The 20562-nt window shown below is 36.3% G+C and overlaps 1 long non-coding RNA gene across 10 annotated transcripts; it reads left to right on the top strand.

Annotated features, from left to right (window-relative positions):
• The first annotated feature begins 4390 nt into the window (after nt 1-4390).
• On the top strand, nt 4391-20166 carry LOC110699176. Of its 10 annotated transcripts, none has more exons than XR_002506870.1 (9): nt 4725-6326; nt 8469-8557; nt 8986-9070; nt 11269-11457; nt 13388-13671; nt 15051-15149; nt 15244-15356; nt 15594-15673; nt 15747-19141. It is a non-coding gene; the product is annotated as an uncharacterized LOC110699176 (long non-coding RNA). The 10 variants fall into 10 exon arrangements; XR_002506868.1 differs by having other exon boundaries at nt 4728-6326; nt 13488-13671; XR_002506869.1 differs by having other exon boundaries at nt 4391-6326; nt 11269-13671; nt 13888-15149.
• The last annotated feature ends 396 nt before the right edge of the window (nt 20167-20562 follow it).

The following is a 20562-nucleotide window of genomic DNA, read 5'->3' as shown; positions in this document are numbered from 1 at the left end:
GGCTACCACATTAGGCCCATTGTAAGTGGACCAATGGCAAGGATCGGGAACTGGTGTGAAATACTTCGAGTATGAAAGAATCCACAAAGTCTGAGTGTGATAGGCTTCGATGCCAACAAACTGCTAGGACATGAGAGCGTGGCAACTTGTATATTTTCAACTTCTCACAAGTACATGTCTTTCTCATCAAATTCACAGTGTGGGAGTTACCACCTTTACAAGCTTTTCTCCTTCCACGACCTGTCCTAACCTGATATAACCCTATGACATCATAGTCAAAAGCAACAACCTCACGGTGCATGGCTTTCTCCATGTTGGCCTCTATTGTCTTTATAGCCTTTTTTGATAACTCATGGCCTTCTTCAAGCCTTCTTTTACTCCAACTTTGTCTAGTTGCAAAATAGGAGTTAACTCGAAAAAAGATCATTTGCACTAAGGCAGTTATTGGGAGACAACGAGCCCCTTTTAAGCCTCCATTGAAAAGTTCCGACATGTTTGTAGTCTTCACACCAAACCTTAAACCACCATCATGGTGGATGGACCACTTATAGTACGAAATCTCCATCAAGTACCGACGAGCCTCTACATTCAAGTAGGCTGAGCAAAACTATCTGATAATCCGAAAATCCGAAATTCTGATCCGCATCCGATCCGAAAATTTAGGATATCCGATCCGAAAACATTTTCGGATCGGATATCGGATATCGAAAATTTCAATTTCGCATATCCGAATATCCGAAAAAAAGTCGGATATCGGATCGGATATCCGATCCGAAATCCGAAAAAACACTTTTTTACCATTTTAAAATATTTTCGGATAAAAACTTAAAAACCTAGATCTACTTTATACCGCCCCCCTACTCATTTCTCTCTCATCCCTTTTCCTTCATTCTCCCCCATCCTTCTCTATATCTTCAGCATCTTATTCATTTTAGATCGAACACAAATTTGCTTAATTTCATTCGTCTTCTCCAAAATTCCAAACATTTCTCCAAAATTCATCTTGTTCTTTCTCTTAATCAAGCCCAAGTGAATTAATTTACTGCTTCAAAACAAAATACCCAGCACCGCCACCTGTAGCAACTTCGGCTTCGTCGCCGCCGTCACCTCAGGCCACCATCACCTCCTACTCCACCGTTCGACCTAGCCCAAGTGAATTATTTACATAATTTTTTGAAATTATCTTGGTTAAATTACTAGCTTCGAGAATGGGGGTGGATTGGGTTAAATTCACTAGCAACGTGAATAATGTGGGCTAGGATGGTGTCGGATGGGTTCACAGGCGTCGAAATTGGTGGTGGGGTGGGATGGGTTTATAGGCGTTAGGTGGGATGGGTTCCCATTTCCCAAGCTGCCGCCCTGCCCATGCTGCTGTCTGCTTTCAACCCTAGCCAAGCACCGACGCCCGCCTAAGCTTCAACTCTAGCAGCCCATGAGCTTTCGAAATTTCAAGGTTTTTGTATTTTAGCTCTAATTCTAATTTAGATTAGAAAATTGATCTAGGTTTATTTTTTTCAATTTTATATTTACTATATTATTAATTTTGATATTATTGGAATTTTAGTTTGTAATTGTAGTTTATACTTATATAATTAATTACTTTAATTTCTAATTTTTGGACTTTTTTATGTATAATTGTTTTGCGATAATTATATAAGTAGATCTAGGTTTTTATTAAAGAAGTCGGATATAGGATATCCGACATATCCGATCCGAAAATTTCGGATATCCGACATTTTCGGATCGGATACAGATATCAAATATCCGGATTTTCGGATACGGATATCCGATCCGAAATCCAGTTTCGGATTGGATATCCGATCCGTGCTCAGGCCTACATTCAAGTCAGCAATTTTGTTGATGTAGTAATCAAACTTCTTCTTCTGCCTTGCAGTATCTGCTTTGCCAAAAAGGTTCTTTATGACGACACTTTTAAACTTTGAATTCACATTAGAAGCCAAGTGACGTGTGCAATACTTGTGGTAGGCATTGGGCTCCTCCCAACCACTTCCAACCTCATCCATTGCTGCTAAAATGCCAGCATGTCTATCGGATATCACATATAGCCCTTTTCTATCTGTTACTCGAGTTCTAGTACAAGCCATGAACCAAGACCAACTATCATTGTTTTCTCCTTCAACAACCGCAAACGCGAGGGGGAATAGTTGAAAATTAGAATCGGTTCCCATAGCAATAAGTAGAGTCCCTTTGTATTTGCCATATAAATGAGTTCCATCAATGGTAATAAGGGACCTACAATGACGGAATCCATCAATATATGGCTTGAATGCCCAAAAAACTCGTTGGAAAACATGAGTTCCAGGATTTGATTCCTTGAACGCTTGCATGTACTTAGGCAACTCTTGAAATGAACCCTCCTAATCCCCATAAATGAGTTTTATTGCCTTTTGTTTCGCTAGCCATGCTCTCTTGTAGGTTATTGAGAACTCAAACTTCTCTTTCACAAGTTGCACTATTGTCTTGATTTTCAATGAAGGGTCAACGCGAAGGACATCTAAAAGGGCATTGCAAACAAACTCGGAAGTGAGTAGCTTATGATCCACCGAGTCGATGTCACCAACACAATTACTTGCATGAGGGTCGTTGTACCGAACAATTTTAAAAGTAGAAATTGTTGGATCTTTCACTCCTATAAGCCTCCACGAACAACTACATTGTTATTTCCTCTTGCACTGAGCAACATATTTCTCTGGCTCTGCCTCCACAACTCGAATTGTTTGTTTTCTAGCTATGGAGTAAGAATTCAAAGCATCTTTCAATTGTTGCAATGAGTCAAACTGCTGTCCAACCTCAAATTCCCCCCATTGTTATATGTCTCATTTCCTAACCAAGTCATCCATGAGTTATTCAAACGTGGACCAACTTGCGGCACTTCATTGAAGTCTGTAGTGGGAGCACTTTCTTTAATTGCCTTATCACGAGCTTTAATTACATCTTCATCATCATATTCATTAGTATCATTCATCTCACCATCCCTAAAAACATCAACATTGTTTGGGTAATCGAGAATGGCTTGTGGTTGTGTGCTTGTTGAGGTTCCAACATTAGGCGATGTGGAAAGATGTTCATTGACATATTGAGGATCAACAAGCATTCTTGTGAATGAGCCTATCCCCACACTTTGATTAGTAAGGGGAATTGCTTGCTCCATACTACAAAAATAGTCCATCTCCGGAAAGGAACCAGTATTAGTTTGCCCAACTGGCTCCTTTGGAACCTGTTCAATGTACAATTGCATTCCAATCGAAGAAGTCTAAGTCACAACAATCCACATAGCCCTAAGAGCATTGTCGTCATTCAACGGAACTTCGACATATGCCCCAGTCATAGGATGTCGCATAACCACCTTTAACTCCACAAATCTAGGATCAATACTCAATTCTTCATATAGCTTGTTCAGAACGTGTGAATACGTCATCCCAGGATTTACAATTTTTTTTTATTTTTTTTATTTCCACCCCTATACGTAACATCACTATCTTTGTGGATAATTTCCCCACCCCAATAGCAATATAGAGGGTAGTTTGGTACCTTCATGTTTCATTTTAGAAAACACCATGATAAATCAAAGATATTAGGTTTGCAAAAATTTATTTAGACGAGCATGAATATAAATTTATTTAGAAACCCCCCCTGCATGCACACATATTTCAGGTTGCTTCAATCATCTTAAAAAAATCCAACTAATATAAATTTGCAACATATGTAAGGATTATATTATACTTGTAATAAGTTAGCCAGCGGTAAGCTCATGTTAAAGACAACATAAAGGTCACACTTATTGATGTATATATTTATCATTTACTTGTCTTTGCTTCTCTAAACATTAGTTATTTGCTTGTGATCTCAGTATCACCCTAATTACTTACCTTGAAACAGGCCAATGAAATTTTGTTATCATTTGATATATGATTGAGAGAATATGTGTACCAGTGGTGAATACCAAAGAACTGATAATGGAGCTTCTATTCAGACCTTAAAGCTGAGTTCTTCATCACTTTAAACAACACCCCGTATAGGATTAAGCAATCACTTTATTTTTAACACATTGGTTAAACTCTACAGCAAGTCTACAACAAGCATACTACAAAGAATGCGGAAGTCTACAACAAGTCTACGACAAGTCTAACATCAACATTGATTAATTTGATAACATCAACATTGAAACTACACAATTAAGTACAAATTGTCAAAAACGTGCTATGAATTTAGCATACAATTACACTAAAATAACAAATTAATTTAATAATTGAATGAATAAAAAAAATAATTAGGGCACAATCAACTTATCACTAATTCAGCAACAAACAACAACAAACCCACTAATTCTCTGACATCGGCGTCCGCAACCAATCGTGAGCAAGTCGGTGACATCGACGACGACGCAAATGTGGCGGCTTCCGGTGCTGGGGATTGATGCGTTGGCAGGTGAAAGGAGTAGTGCTTTGAGGAGTAGTGTCGATTTTTTTTTTTTTATTTTTTTTTTATTTGGGGATGTTTGAGCTCGAATTATTTTACCAAGGAAGGAAAAGGGGAAACTAATTTTGTTAAAAAAAACTTAATAAATACAAGCTGCTACTTGAACTAGCGGTTTCTAATAAGTAAACCGCTACTTGAAGTAGCAGTTTTTAATCAGTACACCGCTACTTGAAGTAGCGGTTTTTAATCAGTACACTGCTACTTGAGGTAGCGGTTTCTGATAAACCCGTTTTAAAATTAATTCCCACTGAACCGGTGACGTGGACGATAAGGTGGGAATTAAAAAAAGATTAGCTGTAATTTGGGAATAATAAACAGTATCTATAAGCGGAGGTGGTTAAAAAATTAAAAGAGAGAAAGAAAGGGTTTATTTTTTTTGGATATGTTTTTTTTTTTTTTCTTGGATATGTTATGTTATTATTATTCAATAAAAGTTTATACTTCCAGCAGTTCAAATAATTAGTATCTATAAGCTCTGTTCAAATGAATAGTGCAATGATGTTATTACCCCTGCCTTTAGTTAAATAAATAAATAAAAAAAAAAATCTTTTTTGACTGTCATCTCCCGGTTTTCATCTAAACCTTTCATTTTGCTTTGGATTTTTTAACGTAAATAGACCAATCTTTGGCAAACCTATAAATCTGCCCATATTGGACAGAAGTTTGCCCTTTTTTGCCCATAATGGACCAAGCAGGTCACCTACCTATTATAACAGGTAAAAGTCCACTTGTCATTAAACCATTGGTCAATTTTTTTTTTTTTTTTTAATTTTTAAATTTTGAATTTTTTTTTTTTTTTAAAAAAGAAATAAATAATAAAAAAAAAAACCAAAACCACCCCACTGCCAGCCCCCTCCCCTCACCCCACTACCAGCCACACCCCACAACAAAGAACAACCACAACATCAACACCAATCGCCAGCAACACCTCCAAGCACAGCACCACCACCGCCTCTCCATAACCACCATAACAGCCACCACTTGATCCCCACCTAACCTGCCCCTCCTCCTCTTCAAAGTCGAAGTCGCTGCCCCTCCTCGTGAGAGTCCCCGCCCCCCTTGTCGAAATTGAAACTAAAACCCTAGAAATTGAAAAGCGAAAAGGGGAATGTAACATTAAGTTTGAAAACTCAAATCTAATGCAAAATTGGTAAATATGGGAGGTGAATTTAGGGGGATTATGACCGGTTTTATAAGTGAGTTTGTGGTGGTTTCGGGGTGGGTGGTGGTTATGGCGGAGAGCGAGGAGAGAGAGAGGAGGGTGAAGGGAGGAGATGAGGTGGCAGAAGGAAGGTGAAGTGAGGAGGTTGTTGAAGGGTTTTGAGATGGATTTGCAGATTATGATTTCACGAAGAGGGAGTTTGATGAAGATCATGTGAAGGGTGTCTTGAGGGAGACGGTAGATTGGGGGAGAATCCATTGATGAAGGAGGAGAGAGAAAGTTGAAGGTTGTTAATGGCGGAAATTTTGGATTTAGGAGAGAGAAAGTGAAGGGGAGAAGGAAGTGAGAATGGGTGGGTGTGTCCGAGTTAACTCGAGTATGACTCAGGTAACTTGAATAACCGGTTGCCGGTAAACTCAGTCTATTATGGGCGAAAAATGGCAAATTTCTGTCTAATATGGGCAGATTTATAGGTTTGTGCATTTTGGGAGAACCGGGCAAAGGTTTCTATTTACGTTAAAAAATCCTTTTTGCTTTTGAAGAATCTCATTCAATCTCTCTCCTCACTCTTCTTCTCCCATCTTTTCCACTCTCATCTCCTTCTCCATATTTTGGGAGCTAATAAAGTTGCCTGCACGAGCTGTTCTTCAAGTGCAACCAAGAGGTAATCTTTCTTTTTGGCCTTTTCATTGATTGTTTTTGCTTACAATTTCATCAATATTGTGTTCATCAATGGTAACAATTTGATTTCGGACAAATTTCTCTGTTTTTATTTTTTTCCTTTCTGTTTAGTTTTGATTGAGATGTTATTCTTGTTTTGGATTAATTTAATTATTGTGATTTTGTAGTGTTATGCTGCGATTTTAATTCTGGAATAAGTATTATTTAATCTGCCCCAATTAAAGTAAGCTTTATTAATTGACATTTTTTTTGGGTTTAGCTTAGTGGGTTGTTTTACTTGTGTATAAGCTGTTGGAATCAAGAAGAGGCCGGGTAATAGACATATTTGTGGATTAGCTGACTTTAATTTGAATTATTTCTCCTTCTGTTGCTTCTACTCAATAGTCAGATTAACATGAAATACCCTGTATGATGACTGTAACAATGAAGTAGTTGTTCTTGGCATTGCCATGATAGCTGTGGGCGATGAAAAGGGTCTTGATACAACAATTGACTACTTACTGAATTAATTGACATATGGAAACCAAAACATCAAAAAAATAGGGAACAGCACTTTGCATCTTTGCAGGAATTTTTGCTGGCAATCTCAAGGAGATGTTGCCCAACAGCAATTGATTTGTTGTTGGCTATTGTTATATTGGAGCTGAGGGTGATGGTTTGAATTTTTGGGTCATATAGGGTGGCCTTCAGATTTTCCTCCTCGCATACTGATTTATTTGTTTCTGTGATCTTTTACTGTTATTTCAGTAGCGCTAGATCTCTGTTGTTGTGATCAAATTTTGCACCATGTTTGGGCTAGATAAAGATTCTAGCTTGGTCAATTTTGGCATTGATTTGAATCAAGATGATGTTGTCTCTTTGAGGGTGTTTGATTATGCTGAAGTAATACAAATCATTATAATGTTTTCTTGATAAAACTCTAATAATGCGTGTTATTTCTTGAGCAAATCACTGGTTATTCCTCTCTTTTAGATGAAGTTGTTAGAGCATTAATTTTGATGAATTTGCAGTGGATAAAACTTACAAATTTTGCACCCAACCTCAATAAAATTTTGGCTCTTGATTAAGCTAAATGACTGGCACGTCTAACCAATTTCAAAGTACACTTAACTTATGATTGCAAATTATTAGATATATGCTATACTGACCTGCAGAAGTCATCTGCCTCTGTGATGTGCATGTACACTCTCTTGGGTGCATGTAATAAGACAAATAACTATTGACTCAAAAGAAGCTACAACTTACCCATATACAGTGTAAAAGGAAAGCCCAAAAAAATAATTTAAAATTAACTTGGTATACTATATTAATTTAAAGGTCTTTTTTAAACAAATTCGTTTTTTTCTCGGGAGTTTTTAACAGTTCTTTTTTTGTTTTTAATTCCTTTTTTTGGGGTTCTTTTGTATTTTTGGGTTGCTATTGTGTTGTTGAAATTTGTGTGCTGTTGAATGGAAATTTGTGTGATTTGCCTAGGGGTGGAAAAGAAACCTGTGCTTGTTGTTAACCCTACTTGGTATATTATATCTAATTATGAAGAGTTTTTGAACTATGGTGAGAAGTAAGGAAATTAGTTAAGGGCTCAAGTGAATACATTTGTTCAAGAGAAGCATTTTGATCATCCTTTTTCCCCTAAATCTACAACTATTAATGCTACAGATTAAGAGAAGCTCTTTTTGCGGCACTTTCCTCTTTTGTTGCTTTTTGGTCTACTGTTTTTCAATAGCTACATCTCATCAACTCATTATGTAGACTAAGCAGTTGGTTTTTTTGGGGAGTCCATTTTAAAGGCCTTTTCCCCATGATTTTCTCATTCTTGGTGTTTTTTCCCACTTTTTCCTTATTGGTTACTTTACTGGTTTCTTTGTAGTTGATCTGCTACAATTCCAATTGTAATACCGTTATTCATTAGCCTGTTTTACTATAGGTAATAATAGGAGTATATAACTATATCAGCTACATTTGTATGTCTACTGCTTCGGTTACCAAAGACAATTCAATGTTGCTTTTCTTTTTAATTTATTAAAATTGTGTTCGTGTTTGTTCTTAGTATTATAATTACACTTATATATATTGTTTTTCCTTATTGCTGATGCATTGGGACTGAGCTTGATTGCCTTTTTTACAGGCAGCTTAGGTGAATTATATGCAGTGCAGCTTGGGAAGTGGAGGTTAGATGCTGAAATAGAAGACATTGCATACTAATTAAATCAATGGGTAATTCCTTTGTTTTTAATAGGGTTAACTGTGTGTTAAGGATTTCAGTGATAAGTCCCTATGTGTGTTTGGAGGTGGTTATGCTTGGTTCTGATTGGAAAGGCCAGTTTATAGTTGTTATAATTGTAGATAGTCTCAATCTAATCAGTAAAATATTTTAGAATTTATCTTAGTTTGAGTAGCTTTTGCATGTTTACTTCCTTCACGGGGGAATGCAAAGCAAGATGTGGTATGTTGTTACCAGCAATATGCTTAGCAATTTTAAAAAGTAGTTGTTCCCTTCATTGCTTTGGGAAAAATATACATAGTTAGATGTATAGTGTTTATATGTGCTTGTATATAGCTTGATTGTTGTTTGCTCTTTAGAAAGTTTGTAGTTGCCAATAAACATTTGTTATATAGCTTATTTTGAATAGTTGTTGATATAGATGGCCAACAATCTAATCCGTCACCACGGAGACCTTGCAGCAGTAAGCGTAGGTGCACAATTGTGAGGCTATCTCAGCCTGAGAGGTAGGTTTGGTAGTGTTGTTCTAATCTTAAGCAGTTATTGGCAATTCTGATGTTATTCTTTGGCTTCATTATCTTTCTTTCTTCCTCATCATTCTTATAGTGATTGAAATTCTTATTTGGTAGTGTTGTTCTAATCTTAAGCAATTATTGGCAATCTCTCTTAAATTTGCAATGATTGGTGGTAATTATCATAGCAAAGGATTGTAGCTAACTTTGATGGTTGCATTTGAGCTGTATAATTCTATTCATTTAGCAGCCTTTTGTTGTAGAACAACTGAAAAGAGTGAAATGCTTCCATTGATCATGGTTTAGTTAATGTCATACAGATTATTATTGTGATTTTTTTCCTTTGTTTTTTTTTGCTGTTTACTTTCGTTTAATTACACAGCATTTTTGTCTCGTCTTGCTGGTACTTCTGCAAAATGCAAAAATATTGAATTGATTCGGTGGGTTTTTTTGAATTGTTGAAATTTCATCATGTTTTTGGGTATTCATTTTTGGCTTTGTTGTTCATATGATTATTGTTTTAAAAATTGTTGTTTCTTTTTATAAAACAGTTTGTTGAAATGTTAATAGATATTAGTGAAAGTTATACTCTTTTTTTTACACGTGCAAGTTATACTCTTGCTTTTGGGGGAGAATTAGCTTATGTTGGTTAATCATCCATTAATTTGAACCCATGATCACATTTTTTGGCGGCATGGTGACTTGGTGAGCTCCAAGTGACCAGAACCCAAATTTTGATGGACGGTAAAACGTTAAAAAAAATCACTCGAGAAACAACACCAATAACAAAATCATTCGCAAAATACATTGATAACTTGGAAAACCGCAAATCTTGATAGATGATAAAATGTCAAAAAAATCACTCGAGAAGCAACACCGATAACAAAATCAATTGAGAAAATACATTGATAACTTGGGGAACCGTGCGGGTCCACAACTAGTGTGCTAGAAAAATATCAACCAAAAAAAACTACCCTTTTGCCTTTTCTAGCACGTGTTGCCAGATCATACAAGATTCCGGCCTACCTACCTTACCTCATTATAATTAACTCTAACATACAGTACAGTACAGTATTGTAATTGAAATTCCGTCGATCTGAATGATTAAAGGAGAGGATACTCCCAACAGCGTGTTGTTTGTGCTAAACCAGTTCCTTTTGATGGCTCGGCTCTACTGGATTTGGTGAGCTCCCTTGAATGCTATTGCGGCTACACCTCCCGATTTGTCGGGTATACTACGAATAATGGCATAGATGGGTAAGAAATACCATTCCGGCAGATCGAATTCTATCCTGGCAGTGGCAGTCGTCTTTCTCCGATCCAATCTAGTCAAGTAAGTTATCCACTCTGAACCAACCCCGTGCATTCATTCTTAAGTCTCTAAAGAGATAGAGATAGAGATATAGATAGAGATAGATGATTTGATCGGTATGTATGTATGTATGTTCCACCCACCTTGGGAGAAAGTTTGACCTCCAAAAGTTCCTTTTCTTGTAATGGCTGCCTTGAATTCCCTGAGTAGACTCCAATATCTTAATTGCATATTCCAAATGATATGTGATCTTCATTTTGTTTGGAGAAATTTTGAGTTAGTTGAAAGCAAGGATAGCCCCTTCCACACTAGGTTAGTATTCCATCCTCCCTCGACCAGCTCCCTGTACGTGCATTTTGCAATTCCTGTGGGCGACTGACTCTCATTTAATTTAATTTTTTTAACTGATTTTGTGTTTCTGGACCCCCATACATCTTCTGTGATGCGTGCTCGCTCTTCACTCTTTGCATACCAAAAATCTTTAAACATCATATATAACTACATTCTTAGATTACATTTTATCAACGCTCTGGCATGTCTTTTGTATCATTCTCTTGTTATATGGAGCCTTACTTGGTTCTTAACATGTACTTAAGCTCAATATTTAATGCTCTCCTACCTCTTTAATCTTCCTTCCTTACTTTTCTCCTCTGGATTCCCTGATGCTGTAGGAGTACTGCACATTAAGTGGTGCGGCCAATTTAATTTCCATCATCATAAGAGCATATATGTTGGATTGGAGCTGATGGCCCTATTTTGCGCTTGTTAATGTTTAATATCTTGTTTATATATGTTGTTGAATTGTTCCCTACTTGTGTCAGAAACACTGCTGCCTCACTCTTAAAGCAAGCACTGATGTTTGCATCAATCTTTGTTCCAGTTTTGGTGGTAATAGGGAGGAGTAATCAGCTCTTCTCTCCAGTAGTCTTCCGGGTGACCATTCTCTTTTGTGGCCTTTTGGTCATTTTTTTTGCCTGAAACAAGGGGTAAGGTACTATGTGATACCATGGAAGAGCAAGAAGCTCGAGATAAGACTGGTAGTTGTATCCCAATTCTATGATGGCTTCAGGTCTGTTGTTTTACGTTGCTGCATTTTTCCCGTTTTTGTTTTATGTATTGTTTTTATCATTTGTCATTTTAATGCTTAGGAGATGGTATATAATATCGCTGTGCATTGACACCACATTGTAGAGAATGAGAAATGATAATGAGTTTTCAACATGCAGTCCACCCATATACAATCTTACAGGCCAAGAAGTAGAATTTCAACCAGATGCCGGTATCTATTAAGCTTTAGAGAAGCCTTTATTTTTTTTAAAGAATTATGTAGTAAGTCCTTGCTAGGAGCAATTGATCAGAAATAAGGCATTGTAGCTGTAGACCTTCGCTACCCTGCTTCAATGTAATCTACAGTGGTGTTGTTGCTCTTCTTGATCTATAGTAAAAATTTTCTTGTTTGGGGGTGAATAATGGTTTAGGGTGTTTGGTGATGTCTTGATGTGTTATGAGGTCTGAAGTTGCTAACTGTGTCTTTGGCTGTGTGTAATGTCATATCATTTGTTGAGTGTTTTTTGTCAGATTTTAGAACATTGAAAGTGTTGTTGGTGCATATGCCTCCTGCTCATGTAGTCTTAATACTTTGAATATACACAAGGACTTGTGGGGGCATGCCTAAATACATGGGTGATGCATTGCTTCAAACATTACAAGCGTAAATAATTGAATAGTAAGTCTGTGCTTTCACGAGTGATGACTTTCTGGAACAAAATGATCGAAGATACAATGAAAATTTTATGTGTTTGCTTTCTGACACCGATACAGTTTTCTAGCCTTAACAAGAAGTTTTCTTTTCAATTTTCAAGCACGAGTTAGTAGGTATCTATTATCTTTGGGAAGTAGAGTGGCAATGAGTGTTTCTCTATGATATACAAATTTTTTTTGGAAATCCTCAGCTTCTATTTTCTAGCATATGTTGGTAGGTATCTATTATTTTTGGGAAGACACCTGCAATAAGTGGTTTTCTATGATTCATAAACATTTTTAAGAAATCCTCATCCTTGATCAACATAATGTAGAGAATGAAATTTTGGGGTAACAAGTGTTTTGACTAGACCTGGTGGAACTGAAGAAACTCAGGCAGCGTTGCATACAATGATTTGCTGGAAGATTTGATGATTGTATTTCTGCAGTGTCACTAAGCTAGGTTTGGTACTAAATGTGGTGAAGAATTGAATGTAATAGAATTTTTGTCAACAGGAAGAAACACATAAAGCAACATTACCCAATTACAGGATAAGGCCTTTAAAAACACTGAAAGTTGAGATCAGAGAAGAGGTTAACAGAACCATTGGCCTGTTGCTTTACATAAATTGACTAGAGTGCATATTTGAGAGAAGTGCCGTGATTGTACATACATATTTGCTGCCTTATATCTTTGCAAATATGATACGATATATATAATGTTAATGGTGCAACAGTTGAACCTTAGATCTAGTGTTTTTTTTAATTTAAATATTGTTTCTTTTTTCACATGTTATGACTGAAGACCATCTATTAGTACATTATAACATTACATCTTTATGAACACTCCAGCATGTTATTCATATCATTCTCTTGTTATCCTGTGGTTTTTGAATCATCCTTGAAAATAGGTTTTCCAGATGCTAGAGCTAGTTTGGTAGATCATGAAAATAGGTTCCACTTGCCTCATTGCATCTTATACAATGATGTAACTGGCTTGATTTCTGCTAGTTGTATTAAGCAAGAGATTGTTTTTATGTCTTGCATGTTTAGGATATTTCATGAATTTTGGCTTTGTAAGTAAGCTGTTACTTTTTTCGTTTTTCATTTCAAAGACCAATTCCAGATTGTTGTATATATGCTTTTTGTTTCCTTTGGATGCATTCTGTAGATCATGCTGGCAATTTTTTCTGTATGTAACATGAATGTCGAACATCATATGTAAATAAGCATTTGATCCATCCGTATTTCTTTTGTAGGACTTTTCAATTAAATTACAAACTCTTTTCACTTGTTTTACAAGTTGTTATAGTATTATGGCTATCAGTTGTCATGTGTACTTGGCATTCTCTTATATAGAGTTGGCTACCTTGGAGATGATATTGATGTGACTCATATGAGGATTGAGGACACAGGCCAAACACTTTATGCGTTTTCCCAGAGCACAACAAGTATGACATATCTACACAACACAAGTACGGGTATCACTAACTTGACGTGAATTTCTATCGTAGTGAAGAAATCTTTGCTAGACAAGTTAAAGGTATGGTTACTTACTAACTTGTAATTCTTGTCAGCAGATGTATTCTCACCATCTTTACATTTTACATCAATCACTGTGAACAACAATATGAAAAGGCAGCATGATTGAATTGCAGCTTATCTTTTTATTCATAAAAGAAGCCTAATATTTTTATCATCATTATATATGATTGTGTCTTTAATAATGTTATCTAAACGTGACCTTTTCCTTTTTTAGTATTATAAAGTACTTTTCTCTCAGAAGAACAGCAAGTTCCTGCCTATCATTCTCCCGCTATATATTGACCATTGAGTAGAAAAGCTTGCATCAGAGTGGATTCTGACTGATCACGAAGCAACCAACATAATTGTCCCACTGAGGCTCGGATAATGACACTTTAGAGTTTATATTTCTCTGGGTGAATTGTCATTAATGCAACCATACTAATTATCACATATGACATACAATTTTTGGTTGTATTCTGTGTATCTACATACGTGTGGAGCACATTGATCTTACCTTTATTGACTTACAAGAGTAGGAACAAAGATCCTTTTTTATTGCATCTGCATAATCTTACTGATTACATTATATCTTTGCTCGATTATACGAAGTACTATTGCTTGTTAACTGACCATCAACTCATATTGATTTGAAAACCCTATGTACCTAACTAATATGCTTTTAAAAGTTATAACATGTCATAATATTCTTAATGAGCAAATAGCACTTAAGAATGGGAAAGCTAGTTAATTAAGGGTGCTATCAACATTATACCCTTTGTCGTTGATACATTGTAATAATTAGCCTATTGGTGTTCCATAATCTATAGGTGTTGAATTAGCCTATTGTCTTCCATGGGAGATTTATCACTAGGTCGAAAGAACCTTGTCTCCCTCTCCTGCTTGATTATGTCACTAGCTTTACTTGCCTCAGCCTTTTCTCCTAACATATGGCTTTACTCCATAATCCATATTCCGCTTTGTTGCTTGTTGTGTTATGCATAGGCCTCCTGTGAGGTACACTTATGCTCGTCGCAACAAAAAGGGCAATATTGACATTAACTAATATTTTATATTTTTGCTTAGCCAATGAAAGGGAGGGAATAAGGATGAATGGTGCTTATATATGTAATGAGGTTAGCAGTATTGGGATTCATTCAAGAGAAAAGAGAGAAAATAGTTTGTATTGTAGAATAGTTTGTCTTTAGTGCTGGGGTAGGTTTCACTTCAATCAATCAATACAAGCTTTCCCCTTCCATATCTTTCTGTGCAGCCTTTATTACACTCTTACTGTTAATATTGCTTGCACCATTATCTGTAGCTATCACTCCCCTGCCAGCAAGTCATAACATGTTGGTCGTGTATCCATTACCATTTCTTCTTTTGTCCTCTTATCAGAGTGGGTTGGTAAGCGGTGGAGAGGACAAATTGTTATGCTTGGCTTACTCTTCTTATCATTGGGATTGTTAACCTTGACGGCTTTGGCTTGCCTGACTCGTAATTCCTCTTGGAGACTTCTTTATTATTGTACTTCCATTCCAGGAATCATATGCTCCATATTAATATATTTTCTCCTCTGTGAATCTCCTAGGTGGCTCTTCATGAGGGGGCGACAAATGGACGCTGTGAAAGTGCTAAAAAGTATTGGCACCCTAGATGATCAGATGATCTCTTCGTTGCCAAACATGCTAGAATTCGAACAAGGTAATCCCAGAAACAGGAAAAAGGTTCGATCAAGGTTTTATTCAAGAGATAATGGGCTATTCAAAGGTCGATTGTAGCTATGATAATAAGTTTCGGGGTTGGAATGATGTATTTCGGTATGTTGTTGGGTGTGGGAGGTTTTGGTCTCAACATTTACTTGAGCTTAACATTCAATGCTGTACAACTCCTTGTATCTCTCTTGCTTACTTGCCTCTTTTGGGTTCCCATATGCAACAGACGGAGTTCAGTGTTGGGCTTCTGCACATTTAGTGGTGCTGCCAGCGTAATTTTCATCACAGTTGGTCATTTTCATAAAGGTACATGCTGGACTACTGCTAATGGCATTGTTTTGCGCTTGTATGGTGTTTAATATCTTGTTTATGCATGTAGTGGAGTTGTTTCCTACTTGTATCGGGAACACTGCAGCCTCACTATCCAGGCAAGCACTGCTGTTTGTGTCTATCTTTGTTCCGGTTTTGGTGGTAATACTGTGATAGGGAGGAGTAATGAGAGAACAGATTAACTAATATTGCACCATGAAAAAAAATGGCATATACACACAACTCATATTCATGCATTTTCTCTTCCAGTTTGGCTACTCTCCTTGGAAGATTATCTGCTTCATGTTGTGCTATCGAAACCTGCAAGTAAAGGGATCTTAGTGTGGGATATCTGTAGTTATAAGCTTAGAGTTGTAGTAGCTATCAAGTATAACGCATGGAGTTATGAAAGTGCCAAGAAACCATGAATTTTATCTTATCCTCAATACATTGAAAAAAAAGTTTAAATTTATCCTCATTTGTCAACAGCTCTTCAACTTGTGCCTTTAATTTGTCTCGCTCATCAGTCATCAGCTTGAGGTTGTTTATCTATAATAAGCAGATTAATACTTCCACCGTGTCAAATAAGTTGCAATAAACTTCTCAAAACTGATTCTGCTGAGCGTTAATTGAAGAAAGACAGATAGGGAGAAATGAATTTCTAAATAAAGAAATAAAACATTGTAGCAACTTATATGAAATTTTTAGAAATTACATGTTATGCATCAGTATGAGTAGGCTAAGGGTATTTTAGAATGTTTTAATAATTTAGATACTAGAAGGTCTCTAGAGTTGTTAACTAGGTTATCACATAGGATGATGAATGATGAAAGTTTGATGTTATGTTGTGTATTATTAAGTTGTATTATCGTCTTCTCTTGTATTATTTCATATCATTATCAATATTAGTCCATTTTTCCTTATTTAGTCCAGCTTAATCATATTAATCACAGCCCAAAGTCAGTTCACAACATTACATAAGTTGCAACTAATTTTATACGCAGTGAGTAGCAACTTACTCTTTCCTCTAAACAGAAATAAATAGACAAAAGGATATAGGTTTTTACTAACCAGCTTTTCCACCTGAGCATCACGTATGCCGATCTCGTCGGCCATACTGTCTTGCACTCTAAGAGATTCACTTAGCTAAATACATTAAAACAAAGAAAAAATTAACACTAATGGTAAAAAGTAAAAAAACCTATTTAATCAACGAAAAATACTTTAAATAATAATCCAACCTTTGTCCAATTCTCCCAGAATAAACCAACCTTTGGATTATTCAACCTTTTACCCCCATCTTCCCATATCAACCCAGCGGGTCACCGAGCTGGTATAACCGATTGTTTTGCCTACGTGTCATTTTCTTATTGGTTTATTTTTTATTTATTATTTTTTTTAAAAAAAAACCCACCCCACTTCTTTCTCTCTCCTCTCTCTTTCTCCATGACCACCTCCTTCATCCTTCCTCCATGACCACCTCCTTACCTCCCCTCCCACTTACCCACCAACATCACTACAACCCACAACAACCACCACGAAATCAGCCCCATATCCCCACCCACCTCCATTTCCGTCACGCCCACCACAAACTCGACCGATATCCCCAGCTTCATTTCTATCACCCTCGATTCACCAACACCAAAATCAGCCATCGCGTACTCCCTTTAACCACCGCTTCTTTCTCTATCTTCCCCCACCACCACCGTTGTCAAAACTACCTACCCTGTGCTCTCTCCTCGTCAACTCCCTCTTCACAACCCACCACCACAACTACCATCCCTCACTATGCAACAATGCCGTAAGTAAAACCACCACCCCCACCATCCATGCCATCACCAAAACCGTGGTTCATAGAGGAAAGAGAAAGGAGGTGAGAAATTTGGTGGATGGTTTTCTAGAGAGAGAAGAAGAGAAGGTAGTTGGGTAAAGGTTATGGGTGGGTGAAGGGATGATTTTGTATGGGTGAGCGGTTAATTCGATGGTGTGGCGGTGGGTTTTCGGTGGCGAGGGGGCTGATTTCGTATGTTAGGGTTGTTTTGGGGGTGAGGGTTGTTTACAGGTGAGTAATGGTTTGATTTGGGTTTGGGGTGGTTGCTTTCATGAGGGTGGGGTCCTTAACAGGTGGTTGACAGGTTGTTTTGGAGCTGGACGGAGGTTGTTTTGGGGCTGGACGGGGGTTGAGTCATGGTGAAGTGCGGTAGGTGGTGGTTGTCTTGGTGCTAGTGGTGGCCAAAGGTGTATGTGGTGGTTGTTTTTTGTATAAGGTGGTCAAAACGAAAAAAATGAAATAAAAAAATAGAACATGTCATTTGGGTTCGTTATTGGAAGATGGGGGTAAAAGGTTGAATTATTTTGAAATAATCCAAAGGTTGGTTTATTTTGGGAGAATGGAGCAAAAGTTGGATTATTTATAATAATTTTTCCTTTAATCAATTGTTAAAATATTTAAAATAATTTCATTGTTAGGGATAGAAAATTTACCCTTTTCAGGAGACTTGTATTCAGATTCTTTAGATCTAACCACTGCAATAAAAGTACAGTTAACACATCAATTTAATGGTGCAATTTTAAAATTAAGATCTATCTAACTTATTATACAAGTAATTTACCTTTTCAAGCGCATCAATATTCTTCTTTTGTAGCCTTTGTACCCGCGGTAAGAGACACATCACTTTATTAGTACAAATTAAGACGCTTTAGAAACTTGGATGAAATAATTTAGCAACCAAAATATGGAGTATAAAACAATCAGATAAAAAATTTCAATTTGACATATATCTCTCTCACTCTTTCTAATGAGATGGATTGGTGTGTAACTTTTTCACTAACTATGCACAGTTTTGTTTTACACTACTACAAAAGGTTGAAAATCCAACACTTAATTAACAATGATTCCTTCTCCATCTGTTGTTATAAGGGGTTCTTATAAATTTTATTGATTTAAAACAAACATACAACAATGGTTAAGAATAAACCGCTATTATATGGCCAATATGGGGTACCACTAACAATGGGTCAATCTTTATTCGTCAATGAACAATTAATTGTGTATAAAAAATGAACAATTAAACAAAAAAAAAAATAGAAAAAGAAAAAGAGTTTTCTTGGTTCCCACTACTATTCTGTTTTCAAACTTTTTAGATTAGGTTTCTTCACTTATTCTCCCAAATTCTACACCGTTTCTCTAATTTTGTTTGTCTCATGATCCGTTGCTCTCATCATTTCTCGATATATCGATTTTCTTTCAATCCGAGTCACGAAGGGTTCAACAATATGATTTTCTTCTGATTCAATTACACCAAGAATTTTTGCAAGGTTCGTGTTCTTTCATTAAAAGATTCTGTTATATGAAGGACATTGTTATAATTTTGTTTTTGTTTTAGTGGATTGCTAAACATCGCCCGCAAATCTCCACATAAAGCCCACAAATTTTCATTGAATTGACACTTTTGCCCTTAATATGAAAAAAAACCTCACACACTCTCATCACCCAACCTCTCACCCATCTTCTTTCTACCGCAAGGAATTGGCGGCGGCGGAGGAAGGCGGTCACGGTGGCAAGCTAATTTTTTTTTTTTAAAAAATAAAAAATAAAACCTAGAAGAGGGCGGGGCGCCCCGCAGGACGCCGTGGCCACGGTGGCGACGCCCAAGCCAGAAGCCAGTCCCACAGCGGCGGCGGCTGGGCGAGACGCCAGGGCCACGGTGGTGGTGTCTTGTGAGGGCGCCGCCGCCGTGGCTCTGGCGTCCTGCCTAACCGCCGCCGCCATGGGGCTGGCGTTTGGCCTGGGCACCGCCACCCTTTTTTTATTTTTTTTATATTTTTTTCAGATTTTTGTTTTGTTTTTTTTTATGTTTATATATTTTTTTTTTCATTTTATTGTATTTTTTTGTTTATTTATATATTTTTTTTTTCAAATCTGTCGTATTTTTTTATGTTTATATTTACTTTTCAATTATTTGTATGTTTTTTTTGTTTTTTTTTTCAATTCTGTTGTATTTTTTTTGTTTTTTTATATATATTTATTTTGTATGTTTTGGTAATTTTTTTCTTTTCATTTTGTATTTTTTTTGTTTTTATTTATTTTGCAGTGTTTTGTTAATTTTTTTTATGTCAAATTTTTAGTATTTATTTTTTTTATTTGATATTTTTTTTGGTTCGTTATTTTTTTTTTAATTTTTTTAATGTTTATATATATTTTAATTTTTTTAATGGAGTTAGACATTGCATTTTCGACCCGGTGCGGAGAAGAGTATGGAAGTTATTAGAAGTAGAAACTATTCAATGGAGAGCTCGGGGCAGAAAACGGTCGAGAACCTTGTGTAGTGGTAGTGGGCGTCAAAGAGAGATTACTGATCTGTTGGCAGTTTATTTATAGAACATTTTGTACAGTATCATAGTAGTTTGTAAAATCTGACTTTATTGTTTAAGTTTGTAACATTTGACATTATCATTTTAAGTTTATAAAATTTGACATTATCTTTTTAGTTTGTAACGCGCAAATACTAATTAGTATGCATGCAAGATATAAACTTAGTCAAAATTAGAATACAAAAAATAAATAACTGGAATAAAAATAGCAATACAAATACAAGGAATAGCGTCGAAACGCTGGAAAGGAATGATTGGGGGGCCGTAGGCTTACATCACAAGGATGGGACCCATGACTTCAAAAGAGCGGTGTATGAAATTTTAAAACATAAAAAATAAAAAAATAAAAAAAAATCAGAAACCGCCCCTGCTACCCACACACGTAATATAAACTCTCTCTCTCCCTCTTCTCTTTCTCTAGCTTTCAGATCTGAAAAATTCATACTTTAAAACTAATTGTTCATCACGATCATGTATTCTTATCATGTTATACAATCATAGTTATCTTTTGA

Source organism: Chenopodium quinoa, unplaced genomic scaffold (genome assembly GCF_001683475.1).
Source record: "Chenopodium quinoa cultivar QQ74 unplaced genomic scaffold, ASM168347v1, whole genome shotgun sequence".
NCBI classification, from domain to species: Eukaryota; Viridiplantae; Streptophyta; class Magnoliopsida; order Caryophyllales; family Amaranthaceae; genus Chenopodium; species Chenopodium quinoa.
Note: the sequence above shows the minus strand (reverse complement) of the source record. Positions and strands in the feature narration are given on the sequence as shown.